This window comes from Lonchura striata, chromosome 4 (assembly GCF_046129695.1).
Source record: "Lonchura striata isolate bLonStr1 chromosome 4, bLonStr1.mat, whole genome shotgun sequence".
Lineage (NCBI taxonomy): Eukaryota > Metazoa > Chordata > Aves > Passeriformes > Estrildidae > Lonchura > Lonchura striata.
Genome location: NC_134606.1, coordinates 57,779,979 through 57,803,063, shown reverse-complemented (window position 1 = coordinate 57,803,063; position 23,085 = coordinate 57,779,979).

The window sequence follows — 23,085 nt, the reverse complement described above, 5'->3', positions numbered from 1 at the left end:
GGACTGGTGAGTTTTCTTTCCCAGGGAAAATGGCCAAAGGATGTGCCCAGGGGCCCCTGGCACTGGGCTGGGCCCTGACTGCAAAAAATATTTATATCGACATTTGGACCCCAGACCAAAGTTGTCCCCATCTCATACTTGTGGTGCCCAGATAGACCCAAGGGAGCCCTACAAACTGACATCAGGAACCTGGACTGGTGAGTTTTCTTTCCCAGGGAAAATGGCCACAGGATGTGCCCAGGGGCCCCTGGCCCTGGGCTGGGGCCTGACTGTAAAGAATCCATATATCGAAGGATGGATTACAGACCAAAATTGTCCCCTCCTCAAACTTGTGCTGCCCTGATAGACCCAAGGGAGCCCTAAAAACTGACATCAGCAACCTGGAGTGGTGAGTTTTCTTTCCCAGGGAAAATGGCCAAACGATGTGCCCAGGGGCCCCTCGCACTTGGCTGGGCCCTGACTGCAAAAAATCCTTATATTGAAGGATGGACCCCAGACCGAAGTTGTCCCCAAATAAAATATGTGCTGCCCTGATAGACCCAAGGGAGCCCTACAAACGGACATCAGCAACCTGGACTGGTGAGTTTTCTTTCCCAGGGAAAATTGCCAAAGGATGTGCCCAGGGGCCCCTAGCCCTGGGCTGGGGCCCGACTGCAAATAATCCCTATATCGAAGGATGGATCACAGGCCAAATTCGTCCCCTCCTCAAATTTCTGCTGCCCAGATAGACCCAAGTGAGCCCTACAAACTGACGTCTGCAACCTGCACAGGTCAGTTTTCTTATCCAGGGAAAATTGCCAAAGGATTTTCCCTGGGGCCCCTCGCACTTGGCTGGGCCCTGACTGCAAAAAATCCTTATATCAAAGTTTGGACCCCAAACAGAAGTTGTCCCCTCCTCAAATTTCTGCTGCCTTGAGAGACCTAAGGGAGCCCTACAAACTGACATAAGGAACCAGGACTGGTGAGTTTTCTTTCCCAGGGAAAATGGCCAAAGGATGTGCCCAGGGGCCCCTGGCACTGGGCTGGGCCCTGACTGCAAAGAATCCTTATATCGAAGGATGGATCTGAGACCAAAGTTGTCCTCTGCTAAATATTCCTGTGCCCAGATAGACCCAAGGGAGCCCTACAAACTGACATCAGCAACCTGGACCGGTGAGTATTCTTTCCCAGGGAAAATGGTCAAAGGTTGTGCCAAGGGGCCCCTGGCCCTGGGGTGGGGCCTGAATTCAAATAATCCATATATCGAAGGATGGACCCCAGACCAAAGTTGTCCCCATATCATACTTGTGCTGCCCTGTTAGACCCAAGGGAGCCCTACACACTGACATCAGCAACCTGGACTTGTGAGTTTTCTTTCCCAGGGAAAATGGCCAAAGGATGTGCCCAGGGGCCCCTGGCCCCAGGCTGGGGCCTGACTGTAAAGAATCCATGCATCGAAGGATGGATCACCGACCAAAGTTTTCCCCTCCTCAAACTTGTGCTGCCCTGATAGACCCAAGGGAGCCGTACAAAGTGACATAAGCAACCTGGACTGGTGAGTTTTCTTTCCCAGGGAAAATGGCCAAAGCATGTGCCCAGGGGCCCCTGGCACTGGGCTGGGCCCTGACTGCAAAAAATATTTATATCGACATTTGGACCCCAGACAAAAATTGTCCCCATCGCATACTTGTGGTGCCCTGATAGACCCAAGGGAGCCCTACAAACTGACATCAGCAACCTGGACTGGTGATTTTTTTTTCCCATGGAAAGTGGCCAAAGGTTGTGCCCAGGGGCCCCTGGCCCTGGGCTGGAGCCTGAATGCAAAAAATCCTTACATCGAAGGATGGACCCCAGACTGAAGTTGTCTCCATCTCATACTTGTGGTGCCCTGATAGACCCAAGGGAGCCCTACAAACTGACATCAGCAACCTGGACTGGTGAGTTTTCTTTCCCAGGGAAAATGGCCAAAGGATGTGCCCAGGGGCCCCTGGCACTGGGCTGGGGCCTGAATGCAAAAAATCCATATATCGAAGGATGGACCCCAGACCGAAGTTGTCCCCATCTCATACTTGTGCTGCCCTGATAGACCCAAGGGAGCCCTACAAACTGACATTAGCAACCTGGACTGGTGAGCTTTCATTTCCAGGCAAAATTGCCAAAGGATGTGCCCAGGGGCCCCTAGCCCTGGGCTGGGGACTGAATTCAAAAAATCCTTATATCGAAGTATGGATCGCAGAACAAAGTTGTCCCCTCCTCAAATTTCTGCTGCCCTAATAGACCCAAGGGAGCCCTAAATATTGACATCAGCAACCTGGACTGGTGAGTTTTCTTTCCCAGGGAAAATTGGCAAAGGATGTGCCCTGGGACCCCAAGCACAGTGTTGGGACACGACTGCAAAGAATCCTTATATCCAAGTTTGGACCACAAACCAAAGTTATCCCCTCCTCAAAGTTGTGCTGCCCTGATAGACCCAAGGGAGCCCTACAAACTGACATCAGCAACCTGGACTGGTGAGTTTTCTTTCCCAGGGAAAATGGCCAAAGGATGTGCCCAGGGTCCCCTGGCCCTGGCCGAGGCCCTGACTGCAAAGAATCCCTATATCGAAGGATGGATCGCAGACCAAAATTGTCCCCTCCTCAAATTTCTGCTGCCCAGATAGACCCAATGGAGCCCTACAAACTGACATCAGCAACCTGGACTGGTGAATTTTCTTTCCCTGGAAAATGGCCAAAGGATTTGCCCGGGGGCCGCAAGCACAGGCCTGGGCCCGGACTGCAAAAAATCCTTCTATCGAAGGATGGACCCCAGACTGAAATTGTCCCCATCTCATACTTGTGCTGCCCTGATAGACCCAAGGGAGCCCTACAAACTGACATCAGGAACCTGGACTGGTGAATTTTCTTTCCCAGGGAAAACGGCCAAAGGAATTGCCAAGGGGCCCCTGGCCCTGGGCTGGGGCCTGAATGCAAAGAATCCTCATGTCGAAGGATGGACCCCAGACCGAAATTTTCCCCTCCTCAAACTTGTGCTGCCCTGTTAGACCCAAGGGAGCCCTACAAACTGACATCAGCAACCTGGACTGGTGAGTTTTCTTTCCCATGGAAAATGGCCAAAGGATGTGCCCAGGGGCCCCTGGCCCTGGGTTGGGGCCTGAATGCAGAAAATCCTTATATCGAAGGATGCACCCCACACCGAAGTTGTCCCCACCTCAAACTTGTGCTGCCCTGATAGACCCAAGGGAGCCCTACAAACTGACATCAGCAACCTGGACTGCTGAGTTTTCTTTCCCAGGGAAAATGGCCAAAGAATATGCCCAGGGGCCCCTGGACCTGGGCTGGGGCCTGAATTCAAAAAATCCTTATATCGAAGGATGAATCGCAGACCAAAGTTGTCCTCTCCTCAAATTTCTGCTGCCCAGATAAACCCAATGGAGCCCTACAAAGTGACGTCCGGAACCTGGACTGGTGAGTTTTCTTTCCCAGGGAAAATGGCCAAAGGATGTGCCCAGGGGCTTCTGGCACTGGGCTGGGCCCTGACTGCAAGAAATCTTTATATCGACATTTGGACCCCAGACCAAAGTTGTCCCCATCTCATACTTGTGCTGCCCTGATAGACCCAAGGGAGTTCTACAAACTGACATCAGCAACCTGGACTGGTGAGTTTTCTTTCCCAGGGAAAATGGCCAAAGGATGTGCCCAGGGGCCCCTGGCCCTGGGGTGGTTCCTGACTGTAAAGAATCCATATATCGAAGGATGGATCACAGACCAAACTTGTCCCCTCCTCAAACTTGTGCTGCCCTGATAGACCCAAGGGAGCCCTAAAAACTGACATCAGCAACCTGGACTGGTGAGTTTTCTTTCCCAGGGAAAATGGCCAAACGATGTGCCCAGGGGCCCCTCGCACTTGGCTGGGCCCTGACTGCAAAAAATCCTTATATTGAAGGATGGACCCCAGACCGAAGTTGTCCCCAAATAAAATATGTGCTGCCCTGATAGACCCAAGGAAGCCCTACAAACGGACATCAGCAACCTGGACTGGTGAGTTTTCTTTCCCAGGGAAAATGGCCAAACGATGTGCCCAGGGGCCCCTAGCCCTGGGCTGGGGCCCGACTGCAAATAATCCCTATATCGAAGGATGGATCACAGACCAAATTCGTCCCCTCCTCAAATTTCTGCTGCCCAGATAGACCCAAGTGAGCCCTACAAACTGACATCTGCAACCCGCAGTGGTGAGTTTTCTTATCCAGGGAAAATTGCCAAAGGATTTGCCCTGGGGCCCCTGGCACTGGGCTGGGCCTAGACTGCAAAGAATCCTTATATCAAAGTTTGGACCCCAAACAGAAGTTGTCCCCTCCTCAAATTTCTGCTGCCTTGATAGACCTAAGGGAGCCCTACAAACTGACATCAGGAACCAGGACTGGTGAGTTTTCTTTCCCAGGGAAAATGGCCAAACGATGTGCCCAGGGGCCCCTGGCACTGGGCTGGGCCCTGACTGCAAAAAATCCTTATATCAAAGTTTGGACCCTGAACAGAAGTTGTCCCCTCCTCAAATTTCTGCTGCCCTGATAGACCCAAGGGAGCCCTACAAACTGACATCAGCAACCTGGACTGGTGAGTTTTCTTTCCCAGGGAAAATGGCCAAAGGATGTGCCCAGGGGCCCCTGGCACTGGGCTGGGGCCTGAATGCAAAAAATCCATATATCGAAGGATGGACCCCAGACCGAAGTTGTCCGCATCTCATACTTGTGCTGCCCTGATAGACCCAAGGGAGCCCTACAAACTGACATCAGCAACCTGGACTGGTGAGCTTTCATTTCCAGGGAAAATTGCCAAAGGATGTGCCCAGGGGCCCCTAGCCCTGGTCTCGGGACTGAATTCAAAAAATCCTTATATCGAAGTATGGATCGCAGCATAAAATTGTCCCCTCCTCAAATTTCTGCTGCCCAGATAGACCCAAGTGAGCCCTACAAACTGACATCAGGAACCTGGACTGGTGAGTTTTTTTTCCCAGGGAAAATGGCCAAAGGATGTGCCCAGGGGCCCCTGGCCCTGGGCTGGTACCGGATTGCAAAGAATCCCTATATCGAAGGATGGACCCCACACCGAAATTGTCCCCAACTATAACTTGTGCTGCAATGATAGACCCAAGAGAGCCCTACAAACTGACATCAGCAACCTGGACTGGTGAGTTTTCTTTCCCAGGGAAAATGGCCAAAGAATATGCCCAGGGGCCGCTGGCCCTGGCCTGGGGCCCCACTGCAATGAATCCCTATATCGAAGGATGGATCACTGACCAAAGTTGTCCCCTCCTCAAATTTCTGCTGTCCTGATAGACCCAAGGGAGCCCTAAATATTGACATCAGCAACCTGGACTGGTGTATTTTCTTTCCCAGGGAAAATTGACAAAGGATGTGCCCAGGGACCGCAAGCACAGTGTTGGGACCCGACTGTAAAGAATCCTTATATCGAAATTTGGACCACAAACCGAAGTTATCCCCTCCTCAAAGTTGTGCTGCCCTGATAGACCCAAGAGAGCCCTACAAACTGACATCAGCAACCTGGACTGGTGAGTTTTCTTTCCCAGGGAAAATGGCCAAAGGATGTGCCCAGGGGCCCCTGGCCCTGGCCTGGTCCCTGACTGCAAAGGATCCCTATATCGAAGTATGGATCACAGACCAAAGTTGTCCCCATATCATACTTGTGCTGCCCTGTTAGACCCAAGGGAGCCCTACAAACTGACATCAGCAACCTGGACTGGTGAGTTTTCTTTCCCAGGGAAAATGGCCAAAGGATGTGCCCAGGGGCCCCTGGCACTGGGCTGGGCCCTGACTGCAAAAAATATTTATATCGACATTTGGACCCCAGACCAAAATTGTCCCCTCCTCAAACTTGTGCTGCCCTGATAGACCCAAGGGAGCCCTACAAACTGACATCAGCAACCTGGACTGGTGAGTTTTCTTTCCCAGGGAAAATGGCCAAAGGATGTGTCCAGGGGCCCCTCGCACTTGGCTGGGCCCTGACTGCAAAAAATCCTTATATTGAAGGATGGACCCCAGACCGAAGTTGTCCCCAAATAAAATATGTGCTGCCCTGATAGACCCAAGGGAGCCCTACAAACGGACATCAGCAACCTGGACTGGTGAGTTTTCTTTCCCAGGGAAAATTGCCAAAGGATGTGCCCAGGGGCCCCTAGCCCTGGGCTGGGGCCCGACTGCAAATAATCCCTATATCGAAGGATGGATCACAGGCCAAATTCGTCCCCTCCTCAAATTTCTGCTGCCCAGATAGACCCAAGTGAGCCCTACAAACTGACGTCTGCAACCTGCACTGGTCAGTTTTCTTATCCAGGGAAAATTGCCAAAGGATTTGCCCTGGGGCCCCTCGCACTTGGCTGGGCCCTGACTGCAAAAAATCCTTATATCAAAGTTTGGACCCCAAACAGAAGTTGTCCCCTCCTCAAATTTCTGCTGCCTTGAGAGACCTAAGGGAGCCCTACAAACTGACATGAGGAACCAGGACTGGTGAGTTTTCTTTCCCAGGGAAAATGGCCAAAGGATGTGCCCAGGGGCCCCTGGCACTGGGCTGGGCCCTGACTGCAAAGAATCCTTATATCGAAGGATGGATCTGAGACCAAAGTTGTCCTCTGCTAAATATTCCTGTGCCCAGATAGACCCAAGGTAGCCCTACAAACTGACATCAGCAACCTGGACCGGTGAGTATTCTTTCCCAGGGAAAATGGTCAAAGGTTGTGCCCAGTGGCCCCTGGCCCTGGGGTGGGGCCTGAATTCAAATAATCCATATATCGAAGGATGGACCCCAGACTGAAGTTGTCCCCATATCATACTTGTGCTGCCCTGTTAGACCCAAGGGAGCCCTACACACTGACATCAGCAACCTGGACTTGTGAGTTTTCTTTCCCAGGGAAAATGGCCAAAGGATGTGCCCAGGGGCCCCTGGCCCCAGGCTGGGGCCTGACTGTAAAGAATCCATGCATCGAAGGATGGATCACCGACCAAAGTTTTCCCCTCCTCAAACTTGTGCTGCCCTGATAGACCCAAGGGAGCCGTACAAAGTGACATAAGCAACCTGGACTGGTGAGTTTTCTTTCCCAGGGAAAATGGCCAAAGCATGTGCCCAGGGGCCCCTGGCACTGGGCTGGGCCCTGACTGCAAAAAATATTTATATCGACATTTGGACCCCAGACAAAAATTGTCCCCATCGCATACTTGTGGTGCCCTGATAGACCCAAGGGAGCCCTACAAACTGACATCAGCAACCTGGACTGGTGATTTTTTTTTCCCATGGAAAGTGGCCAAAGGTTGTGCCCAGGGGTCCCTGGCCCTGGGCTGGAGCCTGAATGCAAAAAATCCTTACATCGAAGGATGGACCCCAGACTGAAGTTGTCTCCATCTCATACTTGTGCTGCCCTGATAGACCCAAGGGAGCCCTACAAACTGACATCAGCAACCTGGACTGGTGAGTTTTCTTTCCCAGGGAAAATGGCCAAAGGATGTGCCCAGGGGCCCCTGGCACTGGGCTGGGGCCTGAATGCAAAAAATCCATATATCGAAGGATGGACCCCAGACCGAAGTTGTCCCCATCTCATACTTGTGCTGCCCTGATAGACCCAAGGGAGCCCTACAAACTGACATTAGCAACCTGGACTGGTGAGCTTTCATTTCCAGGCAAAATTGCCAAAGGATGTGCCCAGGGGCCCCTAGCCCTGGGCTGGGGACTGAATTCAAAAAATCCTTATATCGAAGTATGGATCGCAGAACAAAGTTGTCCCCTCCTCAAATTTCTGCTGCCCTAATAGACCCAAGGGAGCCCTAAATATTGACATCAGCAACCTGGACTGGTGAGTTTTCTTTCCCAGGGAAAATTGGCAAAGGATGTGCCCTGGGACCCCAAGCACTGTGTTGGGACACGACTGCAAAAAATCCTTATATCCAAGTTTGGACCACAAACCAAAGTTATCCCCTCCTCAAAGTTGTGCTGCCCTGATAGACCCAAGGGAGCCCTACAAACTGACATCAGCAACCTGGACTGGTGAGTTTTCTTTCCCAGGGAAAATGGCCAAAGGATGTTCCCAGGGGCCCCTGGCCCTGGCCGAGGCCCTGACTGCAAAGAATCCCTATATCGAAGGATGGATCGCAGACCAAAATTGTCCGCTCCTCAAATTTCTGCTGCCCAGATAGACCCAATGGAGCCCTACAAACTGACATCAGCAACCTGGACTGGTGAATTTTCTTTCCCTGGAAAATGGCCAAAGGATTTGCCCGGGGGCCGCAAGCACAGGCCTGGGCCCGGACTGCAAAAAATCCTTCTATCGAAGGATGGACCCCAGACTGAAATTGTCCCCATCTCATACTTGTGCTGCCCTGATAGACCCAAGGGAGCCCTACAAACTGACATCAGCAACCTGGACTGGTGAATTTTCTTTCCCAGGGAAAACGGCCAAAGGAATTGCCAAGGGGCCCCTGGCCCTGGGCTGGGGCCTGAATGCAAAGAATCCTCATGTCGAAGGATGGACCCCAGACCGAAATTTTCCCCTCCTCAAACTTGTGCTGCCCTGTTAGACCCAAGGGAGCCCTACAAACTGACATCAGCAACCTGGACTGGTGAGTTTTCTTTCCCATGGAAAATGGCCAAAGGATGTGCCCAGGGGCCCCTGGCCCTGGGTTGGGGCCTGAATGCAGAAAATCCTTATATCGAAGGATGCACCCCACACCGAAGTTGTCCCCACCTCAAACTTGTGCTGCCCTGATAGACCCAAGGGAGCCCTACAAACTGACATCAGCAACCTGGACTGCTGAGTTTTCTTTCCCAGGGAAAATGGCCAAAGAATATGCCCAGGGGCCCCTGGACCTGGGCTGGGGCCTGAATTCAAAAAATCCTTATATCGAAGGATGAATCGCAGACCAAAGTTGTCCTCTCCTCAAATTTCTGCTGCCCAGATAAACCCAATGGAGCCCTACAAAGTGACGTCTGGAACCTGGACTGGTGAGTTTTCTTTCCCAGGGAAAATGGCCAAAGGATGTGCCCAGGGGCTTCTGGCACTGGGCTGGGCCCTGACTGCAAGAAATCTTTATATCGACATTTGGACCCCAGACCAAAGTTGTCCCCATCTCATACTTGTGCTGCCCTGATAGACCCAAGGGAGTTCTACAAACTGACATCAGCAACCTGGACTGGTGAGTTTTCTTTCCCAGGGAAAATGGCCAAAGGATGTGCCCAGGGGCCCCTGGCCCTGGGGTGGTTCCTGACTGTAAAGAATCCATATATCGAAGGATGGATCACAGACCAAAGTTGTCCCCTCCTCGAACTTGTGCTGCCCTGATAGACCCAAGGGAGCCCTACAAACTGACATCAGCAACCTGGACTGGTGAGTTTTCTTTCCCAGGGAAAATGGCCAAACGATGTGCCCAGGGGCCCCTCGCACTTGGCTGGGCCCTGACTGCAAAAAATCCTTATATTGAAGGATGGACCCCAGACCGAAGTTGTCCCCAAATAAAATATGTGCTGCCCTGATAGACCCAAGGAAGCCCTACAAACGGACATCAGCAACTTGGACTGGTGAGTTTTCTTTCCCAGGGAAAATGGCCAAACGATGTGCCCAGGGGCCCCTAGCCCTGGGCTGGGGCCCGACTGCAAATAATCCCTATATCGAAGGATGGATCACAGACCAAATTCGTCCCCTCCTCAAATTTCTGCTTCCCAGATAGACCCAAGTGAGCCCTACAAACTGACATCTGCAACCCGCAGTGGTGAGTTTTCTTATCCAGGGAAAATTGCCAAAGGATTTGCCCTGGGGCCCCTGGCACTGGGCTGGGCCACGACTGCAAAGAATCCTTATATCAAAGTTTGGACCCCAAACAGAAGTTGTCCCCTCCTCAAATTTCTGCTGCCTTGATAGACCTAAGAGAGCCCTACAAACTGACATCAGGAACCAGGACTGGTGAGTTTTCTTTCCCAGGGAAAATGGCCAAACGATGTGCCCAGGGGCCCCTGGCACTGGGCTGGGCCCTGACTGCAAAAAATCCTTATATCAAAGTTTGGACCCTGAACAGAAGTTGTCCCCTCCTCAAATTTCTGCTGCCCTGATAGACCCAAGGGAGCCCTACAAACTGACATCAGCAACCTGGACTGGTGATTATTTTTTCCCAGGGAAAATGGCCAAAGGTTGTGCCCAGGGGCCCCTGGCCCTTGGCTGGAGCCTGACTGCAAAAAATCCTTATATTGAAGGATGGACCCCAGACTGAAATTGTCTCCATCTCATACTTCTGCTGCCCTGATAGACCCAAGGGAGCCCTACAAACTGACATCAGCAACCTGGACTGGTGAGTTTTCTTTCCCAGGGAAAATGGCCAAAGGATGTGCCCAGGGGACCCTGGCACTGGGCTGGGGCCTGAATGCAAAAAATCCATATATCGAAGGATGGACCCCAGACCAAAGTTGTCCCCATCTCATACTTGTGCTGCCCTGATAGACCCAAGGGAGCCCTACAAACTGACATCAGCAACCTGGACTGGTGAGCTTTCATTGCCAGGGAAAATTGCCAAAGGATGTGCCCAGGGACCCCTAGCCCTGGGCTGGGGACTGAATTCAAAAAATCCTTATATCGAAGTATGGATCGCAGACTAAAGTTGTCCCCTCCTCAAATTTCTGCTGCCTTGATAGACCCAAGTGAGCCCTACAAACTGACATCAGGAACCTGGACTGGTGAGTTTTTTTTCCCAGGGAAAATGGCCAAAGGATGTGCCCAGGGGCCCCTGGCACTGCTCTGGGTCCTGACTGCAAAGAATCCCTATATCGAAGGATGGACCCCACACCGAAGTTGTCCCCAACTAAAACTTGTGCTGCAATGATAGACCCAAGAGAGCCCTACAAACTGACATCAGCAACCTGGACTGGTGAGTTTTCTTTCCCAGAGAAAATGGCCAAAGAATATGCCCAGGGGCCCCTGGACCTGGCCTGGGGCCTGACTGCAAAGAATCCCTATATCGAAGGATGGATCGCAGACCAAAGTTGTCCCCTCCTCAAATTTCTGCTGCCCTGATAGACCTAAGGGAGCCCTAAATATTGACATCCGCAACCTGGACTGGTGTATTTTCTTTCCCAGGGAAAATAGACAAAGGATGTGCCCAGGGACCCCAAGCACAGTGTTGGGACCCGACTGCAAAGAATCCTTATATCGAAGTTTGGACCACAAACCGAAGTTATCCCCTCCTCAAAGTTGTGCTGCCCAGATAGACCCAAGGGAGCCCTACAAACTGACATCAGCAACCTGGACTGGTGTATTTTCTTTCCCTGGAAAATGGCCAAAGGATATGCCCAGGGCCCGCAAGCACAGGGCTGGGCCCTGACTGCAAAAAATCCTTCTATCGAAGGATGGACCCCAGACTGAAGTTGTCCCCATCTCATACTTGTGCTGCCCTGATAGACCCAAGGGAGCCCTAGAAACTGACATCAGCAACCTGGACCGGTGAGTATTCTTTCCCAGGGAAAATGGTCAAAGGTTGTGCCCAGGGGCCCCTGGCCCTGGGGTGAGGCCTGACTTCAAATAATCCCTATATTGAAGGATGGATCGCAGTCCAAAATGGTCCCCTCCTCAAATTTCTGCTGCCAAGTTAGACGGAAGTGAGCCCTACAAAGTGACATCAGCAACCTGGTCTGGTGAGTTTTCTTTCCCAGGGAAAATGGCCAAAGAATGTGCCCAGGGGCCCCTGGCCCTGGCCTGGGCCCTGACTGCAAAGAATCCATATATCGAAGGATGGACCCCAGACCAAAGTTGTCCCCATATCATACTTGTGCTGCCCTGTTAGACCCAAGGGAGCCCTAGAAACTGACATCAGCAACCTGGACTTGTGAGTTTTCTTTCCCAGGGAAAATGGCCAAAGGATGTGCCCAGGGGCCCCTGGCCCCAGGCTGGGATCTGACTGTAAACAATCCCTATATCGAAGGATGGATCACAGACCAAATCTGTCCCCTCCTCAAACTTGTGCTGCCCAGGTAGACCCAAGGGAGCCCTACAAACTGACATCAGCAACCTGGACTGGTGAGTTTTCTTTCCCAGGGAAAATGGCCAAAGGATGTGCCCAGGGGCCCCTGGCACTGGGCTGGGGCCTGAATGCAAAAAATCCATATATCGAAGGATGGACCCCAGACGGAAATTGTCCCCATTTCATACTTGTGCTGCCCTGATAGACCCAAGGGAGCCCTACAAACTGACATCAGCAACCTGGACTGGTGAGGTTTCATTTCCAGGGAAAATGGCCAAAGGATGTGCCCAGGGGCCCCTAGCCCTGGGCTGGTATCTGAATTCAAAAAATCCTTATGTCGAAGTATGGATCGCAGACTAAAGTTGTCCCCTCCTCAAATTTCTGCTGCCCAGATAGACCCAAGTGAGCCCTACAAACTGACATCAGGAACCTGGACTGGTGTATTTTCTTTCCCTGGAAAATGGCCAAAGGATGTGCCCAGGGCCCGCAAGCACAGGGCTGGGCCCTGACTACAAAAAATACTTCTATCGAAGGATGGACCCCAGACTGAAGTTGTCCCTATCTCATACTTGTGCTGCCCTGATAGACCCAAGGGAGCCCTACAAACTGACATCAGCAACCTGGACTGGTGAATTTTCTTTCGCAGGGAAAACGGCCAAAGGATTTGCCAAGGGGCCCCTGACCCTGGGCTGGGGCCTGAATGCAAAGAATCCTTATGTCGAAGGATGGACCCCAGACCGAAGTTGTCCCCTCCTCAAACTTGTGCTGCCCTGATAGACCCAAGGGAGCCCTACAAACTGACATCAGCAACCTGGACTGGTGAGTTTTCTTTCCCAGGGAAAATAGCAAAAGGATGTGCCTAGGGGCCCCAAGGACCTGGGCTGGGGCCTGAATGCAAAAAATCCTTATATCGAAGGATAGATCGCAGACCAAAGTTGTCCTCTCCTCAAATATCTGCTGCCCAGATAAACCCAAGGGAGCCCTACAAAGTGACATCAGGAACCTGGACTGGTGAGCTTTCTTTCCCAGGGAGATGGCCAAAGGATGTGCCCAGGGGGCCTTGGCACTGGGCTGGGCCCTGACTGCAAAAAATATTTATATCGACATTTGGACCCCAGACCAAAATTGTCCCCATCGCATACTTGTGGTGCCCAGATAGACCCAAGGGAGCCCTACAAACTGACATCAGCAACCTGGACTGGTGATTTTTTTTTCCCATGGAAAATGGCCAAAGGTTGTGCCCAGGGGCCCCTGGCCCTGGGCTGGAGCCTGAATGCAAAAAATCCTTACATCGAAGGATGGACCCCAGACTGAAGTTGTCTCCATCTCATACTTGTGCTGCCCAGATAGACCCAAGGGAGCCCTACAAACTGACATCAGCAACCTGGACTGGTGAGTTTTCTTTCCCAGGGAAAATGGCCAAAGGATGTGCCCAGGGGCCCCTGGCACTGGGCTGGGGCCTGAATGCAAAAAATCCATATATCGAAGGATGGACCCCAGACTGAAGTTGTCCCCATCTCATACTTGTGCTGCCCTGATAGACCCAAGGGAGCCCTACAAACTGACATCAGCAACCTGGACTGGTGAGCTTTCATTTCCAGGGAAAATTGCCAAAGGATGTGCCCAGGGGCCCCTAGCCCTGGGCTCAGGACTGAATTCAAAAAATCCTTATATCGAAGGATGGATCGCAGACTAAAATTGTCCCCTCCTCAAATTTCTGCTGCCCAGATAGACCCAAGTGAGCCCTACAAAGTGACATCAGGAACCTGGACTGGTGAGTTTTTTTTCCCAGGGAAAATGGCCAAAGGATGTGCCCAGGGGCCCCTGGCCCTGGGCTGGTACCGGATTGCAAAGAATCCCTATATCGAAGGATGGACCCCACACCGAAATTGTCCCCAACTATAACTTGTGCTGCAATGATAGACCCAAGAGAGCCCTACAAACTGACATCAGCAACCTGGACTGGTGACTTTTCTTTCCCAGGGAAAATGGTCAAAGAATAAGCCCAGGTGCCCCTGGCCCTGGCCTGGGGCCCCACTGCAATGAATCCCTATATCGAAGGATGGATCACTGACCAAAGTTGTCCCCCCCTCAAATTTCTGCTGCCCTGATAGACCCAAGGGAGCCCTAAATCTTGACATCAGCAACCTGGACTGGTGTATTTTCTTTCCCAGGGAAAATTGACAAAGGATGTGCCCAGGGACCGCAAGCACAGTGTTGGGACCCGACTGCAAAGAATCCTTATATCGAAGTTTGGACCACAAACCGAAGTTATCCCCTCCTCAAAGTTGTGCTGCCCTGATAGACCCAAGGGAGCCCTACAAACTGACATCAGGAACCTGGACTGGTGAGTTTTCTTTCCCAGGGAAAATGGCCAAAGGATGTGCCCAGGGGCCCCTGGCCCTGGCCTGGTCCCTGACTGCAAAGGATCCCTATATCGACGGATGGATCACAGACCAAAGTTTTCCCCTCCTCAAATTTCTGCTGCCCAGATAGACCCAAGGGAGCCCTACAAACTGACATCAGCAACCTGGACTGGTGAATTTTCTTTCCCAGGGAAAACGGCCAAAGGATTTGCCAAGGGGCCCCTGGCCCTGGGCTGGGGCCTGAATGCAAAGAATCCTTATGTCGAAGGATGGACCCCAGACCGAAGTTGTCCCCTCCTCAAACTTGTGCTGCCCTGATAGACCCAAGGGAGCCCTACAAACTGACATCAGCAACCTGGACTGGTGAATTTTCTTTCCCAGGGAAAATGGCCAAAGGATGTGCCCAGGGGCGCCTGGCCCTGGGTTGGGGCCTGAATGCAAAAAATCCATATATCGAAGGATGGACCCCAGACCGAAGTTGTCCCCATTTCATACTTGTGCTGCCCTGATAGACCCAAGGGAGCCCTACAAACTGACATCAGCAACCTGGACTGGTGAGGTTTCATTTCCAGGGAAAATGGCCAAAGGATGTGCCCAGGGGCCCCTAGCCCTGGGCTGGGATCTGAATTCAAAAAATCCTTATGTCGAAGTATGGATCGCAGACTAAAGTTGTCCCCTCCTCAAATTTCTGCTGCCCAGATAGACCCAAGTGAGCCCTACAAACTGACATCAGGAACCTGGACTGGTGAGTTTTTTTTCCCAGGGAAAATGGCCAAAGGATGTGCCCAGGGGCCCCTGGCACTGGCCTGGGAACTGACTGCAAAGAATCCTTATATCGAAGGATGGACCCCACACCGAAGTTGTCCCCAACTAAAACTTGTGCTGCACTGATAGACCCAAGAGAGCCCTACAAACTGACATCAGCAACCTGCACTGGTGAGTTTTCTTTCCCAGGGAAAATGGCCAAAGGATGTGCCCAGGGGCCCCTGGCCCTGGCCTGGGGCCCCACTGCAAAGAATCCCTATATCGAAGGATGGATCGCAGACCAAAGTTTTCCCCTCCTCAAATTTCTGCTGCCCTGATAGACCCAAGGGATCCCTAAATATTGACATCAGCAACCTGGACTGGTGTATTTTCTTTCCCAGGGGAAATTGACAAAGGATGTGCCCAGGGACCACAAGCACAGTGTTGGGACACGACTGCAAAGAATCCTTATATCGAAGTTTGGACCACAAACCGAGGTTATCCCCTCCTCAAAGTTGTGCTGCCCAGATAGACCCAAGGGAGCCCTACAAACTGACATCAGGAACCTGGACTGGTGTATTTTCTTTCCCTGGAAAATGGCCAAAGGATGTGCCCAGGGCCCGCAAGCACAGGGCTGGGCCCTGACTGCAAAAAATCCTTCTATCGAAGGATGGACCCCAGACTGAAGTTGTCCCCATCTCATACTTGTGCTGCCCTGATAGACCCAAGGGAGCCCTACAAACTGACATCAGCAACCTGGACTGGTGAATTTTCTTTCGCAGGGAAAACGGCCAAAGGATTTGCCAAGGGGCCCCTGACCCTGGGCTGGGGCCTGAATGCAAAGAATCCTTATGTCGAAGGATGGACCCCAGACCGAAGTTGTCCCCTCCTCAAACTTGTGCTGCCCTGTTAGACCCAAGGGAGCCCTACAAACTGACATCAGCAACCTGGACTGGTGAGTTTTCTTTCCCAGGGAAAATGGCCAAAGAATATGCCCAGGGGCCCCTGGACCTGGCCTGGGGCCTGACTGCAAAGAATCCCTATATCGAAGGATGGACCCCACACCGAAGTTGTCCCCAACTAAAACTTGTGCTGCACTGATAGACCCAAGGGAGCCCTACACACTGACATCAGCAACCTGGACTGGTGACTTTTCTTTCCCAGGGAAAATGGCCAAAGAATATGCCCAGGGGCCCCTGGACCTGGCCTGGGGCCTGACTGCAAAGAATCCCTATATCGAAGGATGGATCGCAGACCAAAGTTGTCCCCTCCTCAAATTTCTGCTGCCCTGATAGACCTAAGGGAGCCCTATATATTGACATCCGCAACCTGGGCTGGTGTATTTTCTTTCCCAGGGAAAATAGACAAAGGATGTGCCCAGGGATCCCAAGCAGAGTGTTGTGACCCGACTGCAAAGAATCCTTATATCGAAGTTTGGACCACGAACCGAAGTTATCCCCTCCTCAAAGTTGTGCTGCCCAGATAGACCCAAGGGAGCCCTACAAACTGACATCAGGAACCTGGACTGGTGTATTTTCTTTCCCAGGGAAAACGGCCAAAGGATTTGCCAAGGGGCCCCTGGCCCTGGGCTGGGGCCTGAATGCAAAGAATCCTTATGTCGAAGGATGGACCCCAGACCGAAGTTGTCCCCATCTCATACTTGGGCTGCCCTGATAGACCCAAGGGAGCCCTACAAACTGACATCAGCAACCTGGACTGGTGAGTTTTCTTTCCCAGGGAAAATGGCCAAAGGATGTGCACAGGGGCGCCTGGCCCTGGGTTGGGGCCTGAATGCAAAAAATCCTTATATCGAAGGATGGTACCCAGACCGAAGTTGTCCCCTCCTCAAACTTGTGCTGCCCTGATAGACCCAAGGGAGCCCTACAAACGGACATCAGGAACCTGGACTGGTGAGTTTTCTTTCCCAGGGAAAATAGCCAAAGGATGTGCCCAGGGACCCCTGGACATGGGCTGGGGCCTGAATGCAAAAAATCCTTATATCGATGGATGGATCGCAGACCAAAGTTGTCCTCTCCTCAAATTTCTGCTGCCCAGATAAACCCAAGGGAGCCCTACAAAGTGACGTCCGGAACCTGGACTGGTGAGTTTTCTTTCCCAGGGAAAATGGCCAAAGGATGTGCCCAGGGGCCCCTGGCACTGGGCTGGGCCCTGACTACAAAAAATATTTATATCGATATTTGGACCCCAGACCAAAGTTGTCCCCATCTTATACTTGTGGTGCCCAGATAGACCCAAGGAAGCCCTACAAACTGACATCAGCAACCTGGACTGGTGAGTTTTCTTTCCCAGGGAAAATGGCCAAAGGATTTGCCCAGGGGCCCCTGGCCCTGGGGTGGGGGCTGACTGTAAAGAATCCATATATCGAAGGATGGATCACAGACCAAATTTGTCCCCTCCTCAAACTTGTGCTGCCCTGATAGACCCAAGGGAGCCCTATAAACTGACATCTGCAACCTGCACTGCTGCTTTTCTTATCCAGGGAAAATTGCCAAAGGATTTGCCCTGGGGCCCCTGGCACTGGGCTGGGCCCCGACTACAAAGAATCCTTATATCAAAGTTTGGACCCCAAACAGAAGTTGTCCCCTCCTCAAATTTCTGCTGCCTTGATAGACCTAAGGGAGCCCTACAAACTGACATCAGGAACCAGGACTGGTGAGTTTTCTTACCCAGGGAAAATGGCCAAAGGATGTGCCCAGGGGCCCCTGGTCCTGGGCTGGGCCCTAAGTGCAAAGAATCCTTATATCGAAGGATGGATCGGAGACCAAAGTTGTCCTCTGCTAAATATTCCTGTGCCCAGATAGACCCAAGGGAGCCCTACAAACTGACATCAGCAACCTGGACCGGTGTGTATTCTTTCCCAGGGAAAATGGTCAAAGGTTGTGCCCAGGGGCCCCTGGCCCTGGGGTGAGGCCTGACTGCAAATAATCCCTATATTGAAGGATGGATCGCAGTCCAAAATGGTCCCCTCCTCAAATTTCTGCTGCCAAGTTAGACGGAAGTGAGCCCTACAAAGTGACATCAGCATCCTGGTCTGGTGAGTTTTCTTTCCCAGGGAAAATGGCCAAATAATGTGCCCAGGGGCCCCTGGCCCTGGCCTGGGCCCTGACTGCAAAGAATCCATATATCGAAGGATGGACCCCAGACCAAAGTTGTCCCCATATCATACTTGTGCTGCCCTGTTAGACCCAAGGGAGCCCGACAAAGTGACATCAGGAACCTGGACTGGTGAGTTTTCTTTCCCAGGGAAAATGGCCAAAGGATGTGCCCAGGGGCCCCTGGCCCCAGGCTGGGATCTGACTGTAAACAATCCCTATATCGAAGGATGGATCACAGACCAAATCTGTCCCCTCCTCAAACTTGCGCTGCCCAGGTAGACCCAAGGGAGCCCTACAAACTGACATCAGCAACCTGGACTGGTGAGTTTTCTTTCCCAGGGAAAATGGCCAAAGGATGTGCCCAGGGGCCCCTGGCACTGGGCTGGGGCCTGAATGCAAAAAATCCATATATCGAAGGATGGACCCCAGACGGAAGTTGTCCCCATTTCATACTTGTGCTGCCCTGATAGACCCAAGGGAGCCCTACAAACTGACATCAGCAACCTGGACTGGTGAGGTTTCATTTCCAGGGAAAATGGCCAAAGGATGTGCCCAGGGGCCCCTAGCCCTGGGCTGGGATCTGAATTCAAAAAATCCTTATGTCGAAGTATGGATCGCAGACTAAAGTTGTCCCCTCCTCAAATTTCTGCTGCCCAGATAGACCCAAGTGAGCCCTACAAACTGACATCAGGAACCTGGACTGTTGAGTTTTTTTTCCCAGGGAAAATGGCCAAAGGATGTGCCCAGGGGCCCCTGGCACTGGCCTGGGAACTGACTGCAAAGAATCCCTATATCGAAGGATGGACCCCACACCGAAGTTGTCCCCAACTAAAACTTGTGCTGCACTGATAGACCCAAGAGAGCCCTACAAACTGACATCAGCAACCTGCACTGGTGAGTTTTCTTTCCCAGGGAAAATGGCCAAAGGATGTGCCCAGGGGCCCCTGGCCCTGGCCTGGGGCCCCACTGCAAAGAATCCCTATATCGAAGGATGGATCGCAGACCAAAGTTTTCCCCTCCTCAAATTTCTGCTGCCCTGATAGACCCAAGGGATCCCTAAATATTGACATCAGCAACCTGGACTGGTGTATTTTCTTTCCCAGGGGAAATTGACAAAGGATGTGCCCAGGGAGCACAAGCACAGTGTTGGGACACGACTGGAAAGAATCCTTATATCGAAGTTTGGACCACAAACCGAGGTTATCCCCTCCTCAAAGTTGTGCTGCCCAGATAGACCCAAGGGAGCCCTACAAACTGACATCAGGAACCTGGACTGGTGTATTTTCTTTCCCTGGAAAATGGCCAAAGGATGTGCCCAGGGCCCGCAAGCACAGGGCTGGGCCCTGACTGCAAAAAATCCTTCTATCGAAGGATGGACCCCAGACTGAAGTTGTCCCCATCTCATACTTGTGCTGCCCTGATAGACCCAAGGGAGCCCTACAAACTGACATCAGCAACCTGGACTGGTGAATTTTCTTTCGCAGGGAAAACGGCCAAAGGATTTGCCAAGGGGCCCCTGACCCTGGGCTGGGGCCTGAATGCAAAGAATCCTTATGTCGAAGGATGGACCCCAGACCGAAGTTGTCCCCTCCTCAAACTTGTGCTGCCCTGTTAGACCCAAGGGAGCCCTACAAACTGACATCAGCAACCTGGACTGGTGAGTTTTCTTTCCCAGGGAAAATGGCCAAAGAATATGCCCAGGGGCCCCTGGACCTGGCCTGGGGCCTGACTGCAAAGAATCCCTATATCGAAGGATGGACCCCACACCGAAGTTGTCCCCAACTAAAACTTGTGCTGCACTGATAGACCCAAGGGAGCCCTACACACTGACATCAGCAACCTGGACTGGTGAGTTTTCTTTCCCAGGGAAAATGGCCAAAGAATATGCCCAGGGGCCCCTGGACCTGGCCTGGGGCCTGACTGCAAAGAATCCCTATATCGAAGGATGGATCGCAGACCAAAGTTGTCCCCTCCTCAAATTTCTGCTGCCCTGATAGACCTAAGGGAGCCCTATATATTGACATCCGCAACCTGGGCTGGTGTATTTTCTTTCCCAGGGAAAATAGACAAAGGATGTGCCCAGGGATCCCAAGCACAGTGTTGTGACCCGACTGCAAAGAATCCTTATATCGAAGTTTGGACCACGAACCGAAGTTATCCCCTCCTCAAAGTTGTGCTGCCCAGATAGACCCAAGGGAGCCCTACAAACTGACATCAGGAACCTGGACTGGTGTATTTTCTTTCCCAGGGAAAACGGCCAAAGGATTTGCCAAGGGGCCCCTGGCCCTGGGCTGGGGCCTGAATGCAAAGAATCCTTATGTCGAAGGATGGACCCCAGACCGAAGTTGTCCCCATCTCATACTTGGGCTGCCCTGATAGACCCAAGGGAGCCCTACAAACTGACATCAGCAACCTGGACTGGTGAGTTTTCTTTCCCAGGGAAAATGGCCAAAGGATGTGCACAGGGGCGCCTGGCCCTGGGTTGGGGCCTGAATGCCAAAAATCCTTATATCGAAGGATGGTACCCAGACCGAAGTTGTCCCCTCCTCAAACTTGTGCTGCCCTGATAGACCCAAGGGAGCCCTACAAACGGACATCAGGAACCTGGACTGGTGAGTTTTCTTTCCCAGGGAAAATAGCCAAAGGATGTGCCCAGGGACCCCTGGACATGGGCTGGGGCCTGAATGCAAAAAATCCTTATATCGAAGGATGGATCGCAGACCAAGGTTGTCCTCTCCTCAAATTTCTGCTGCCCAGATAAACCCAAGGGAGCCCTACAAAGTGACGTCCGGAACCTGGACTGGTGAGTTTTCTTTCCCAGGGAAAATGGCCAAAGGATGTGCCCAGGGGCCCCTGGCACTGGGCTGGGCCCTGACTACAAAAAATATTTATATCGATATTTGGACCCCAGACCAAAGTTGTCCCCATCTTATACTTGTGGTGCCCAGATAGACCCAAGGGAGCCCTACAAACTGACATCAGCAACCTGGACTGGTGAATTTTCTTTCGCAGGGAAAACGGCCAAAGGATTTGCCAAGGGGCCCCTGACCCTGGGCTGGGGCCTGAATGCAAAGAATCCTTATGTCGAAGGATGGACCCCAGACCGAAGTTGTCCCCTCCTCAAACTTGTGCTGCCCTGTTAGACCCAAGGGAGCCCTACAAACTGACATCAGCAACCTGGACTGGTGAGTTTTCTTTCCCAGGGAAAATGGCCAAAGGATGTGCCCAGGGGCCCCTGGCCCTGGGGTGGGGGCTGACTGTAAAGAATCCATATATCGAAGGATGGATCACAGACCAAATTTGTCCCCTCCTCAAACTTGTGCTGCCCTGATAGACCCAAGGGAGCCCTATAAACTGACATCTGCAACCTGCACTGCTGCTTTTCTTATCCAGGGAAAATTGCCAAAGGATTTGCCCTGGGGCCCCTGGCACTGGGCTGGGCCCCGACTACAAAGAATCCTTATATCAAAGTTTGGACCCCAAACAGAAGTTGTCCCCTCCTCAAATTTCTGCTGCCTTGATAGACCTAAGGGAGCCCTACAAACTGACATCAGGAACCAGGACTGGTGAGTTTTCTTACCCAGGGAAAATGGCCAAAGGATGTGCCCAGGGGCCCCTGGTCCTGGGCTGGGCCCTAAGTGCAAAGAATCCTTATATCGAAGGATGGATCGGAGACCAAAGTTGTCCTCTGCTAAATATTCCTGTGCCCAGATAGACCCAAGGGAGCCCTACAAACTGACATCAGCAACCTGGACCGGTGAGTATTCTTTCCCAGGGAAAATGGTCAAAGGTTGTGCCCAGGGGCCCCTGGCCCTGGGGTGAGGCCTGACTGCAAATAATCCCTATATTGAAGGATGGATCGCAGTCCAAAATGGTCCCCTCCTCAAATTTCTGCTGCCAAGTTAGACGGAAGTGAGCCCTACAAAGTGACATCAGCATCCTGGTCTGGTGAGTTTTCTTTCCCAGGGAAAATGGCCAAAGAATGTGCCCAGGGGCCCCTGGCCCTGGCCTGGGCCCTGACTGCAAAGAATCCATATATCGAAGGATGGACCCCAGACCAAAGTTGTCCCCATATCATACTTGTGCTGCCCTGTTAGACCCAAGGGAGCCCTACAAAGTGGCATCAGGAACCTGGACTGGTGAGTTTTCTTTCCCAGGGAAAATGGCCAAAGGATGTGCCCAGGGGCCCCTGGCCCCAGGCTGGGATCTGACTGTAAACAATCCCTATATCGAAGGATGGATCACAGACCAAATCTGTCCCCTCCTCAAACTTGCGCTGCCCAGGTAGACCCAAGGGAGCCCTACAAACTGACATCAGCAACCTGGACTGGTGAGTTTTCTTTCCCAGGGAAAATGGCCAAAGGATGTGCCCAGGGGCCCCTGGCACTGGGCTGGGGCCTGAATGCAAAAAATCCATATATCGAAGGATGGACCCCAGACGGAAGTTGTCCCCATTTCATACTTGTGCTGCCCTGATAGACCCAAGGGAGCCCTACAAACTGACATCAGCAACCTGGACTGGTGAGGTTTCATTTCCAGGGAAAATGGCCAAAGGATGTGCCCAGGGGCCCGTAGCCCTGGGCTGGGATCTGAATTCAAAAAATCCTTATGTCGAAGTATGGATCGCAGACTAAAGTTGTCCCCTCCTCAAATTTCTGCTGCCCAGATAGACCCAAGTGAGCCCTACAAACTGACATCAGGAACCTGGACTGGTGAGTTTTTTTTCCCAGGGAAAATGGCCAAAGGATGTGCCCAGGGGCCCCTGGCACTGGCCTGGGAACTGACTGCAAAGAATCCCTATATCGAAGGATGGACCCCACACCGAAGTTGTCCCCAACTAAAACTTGTGCTGCACTGATAGACCCAAGAGAGCCCTACA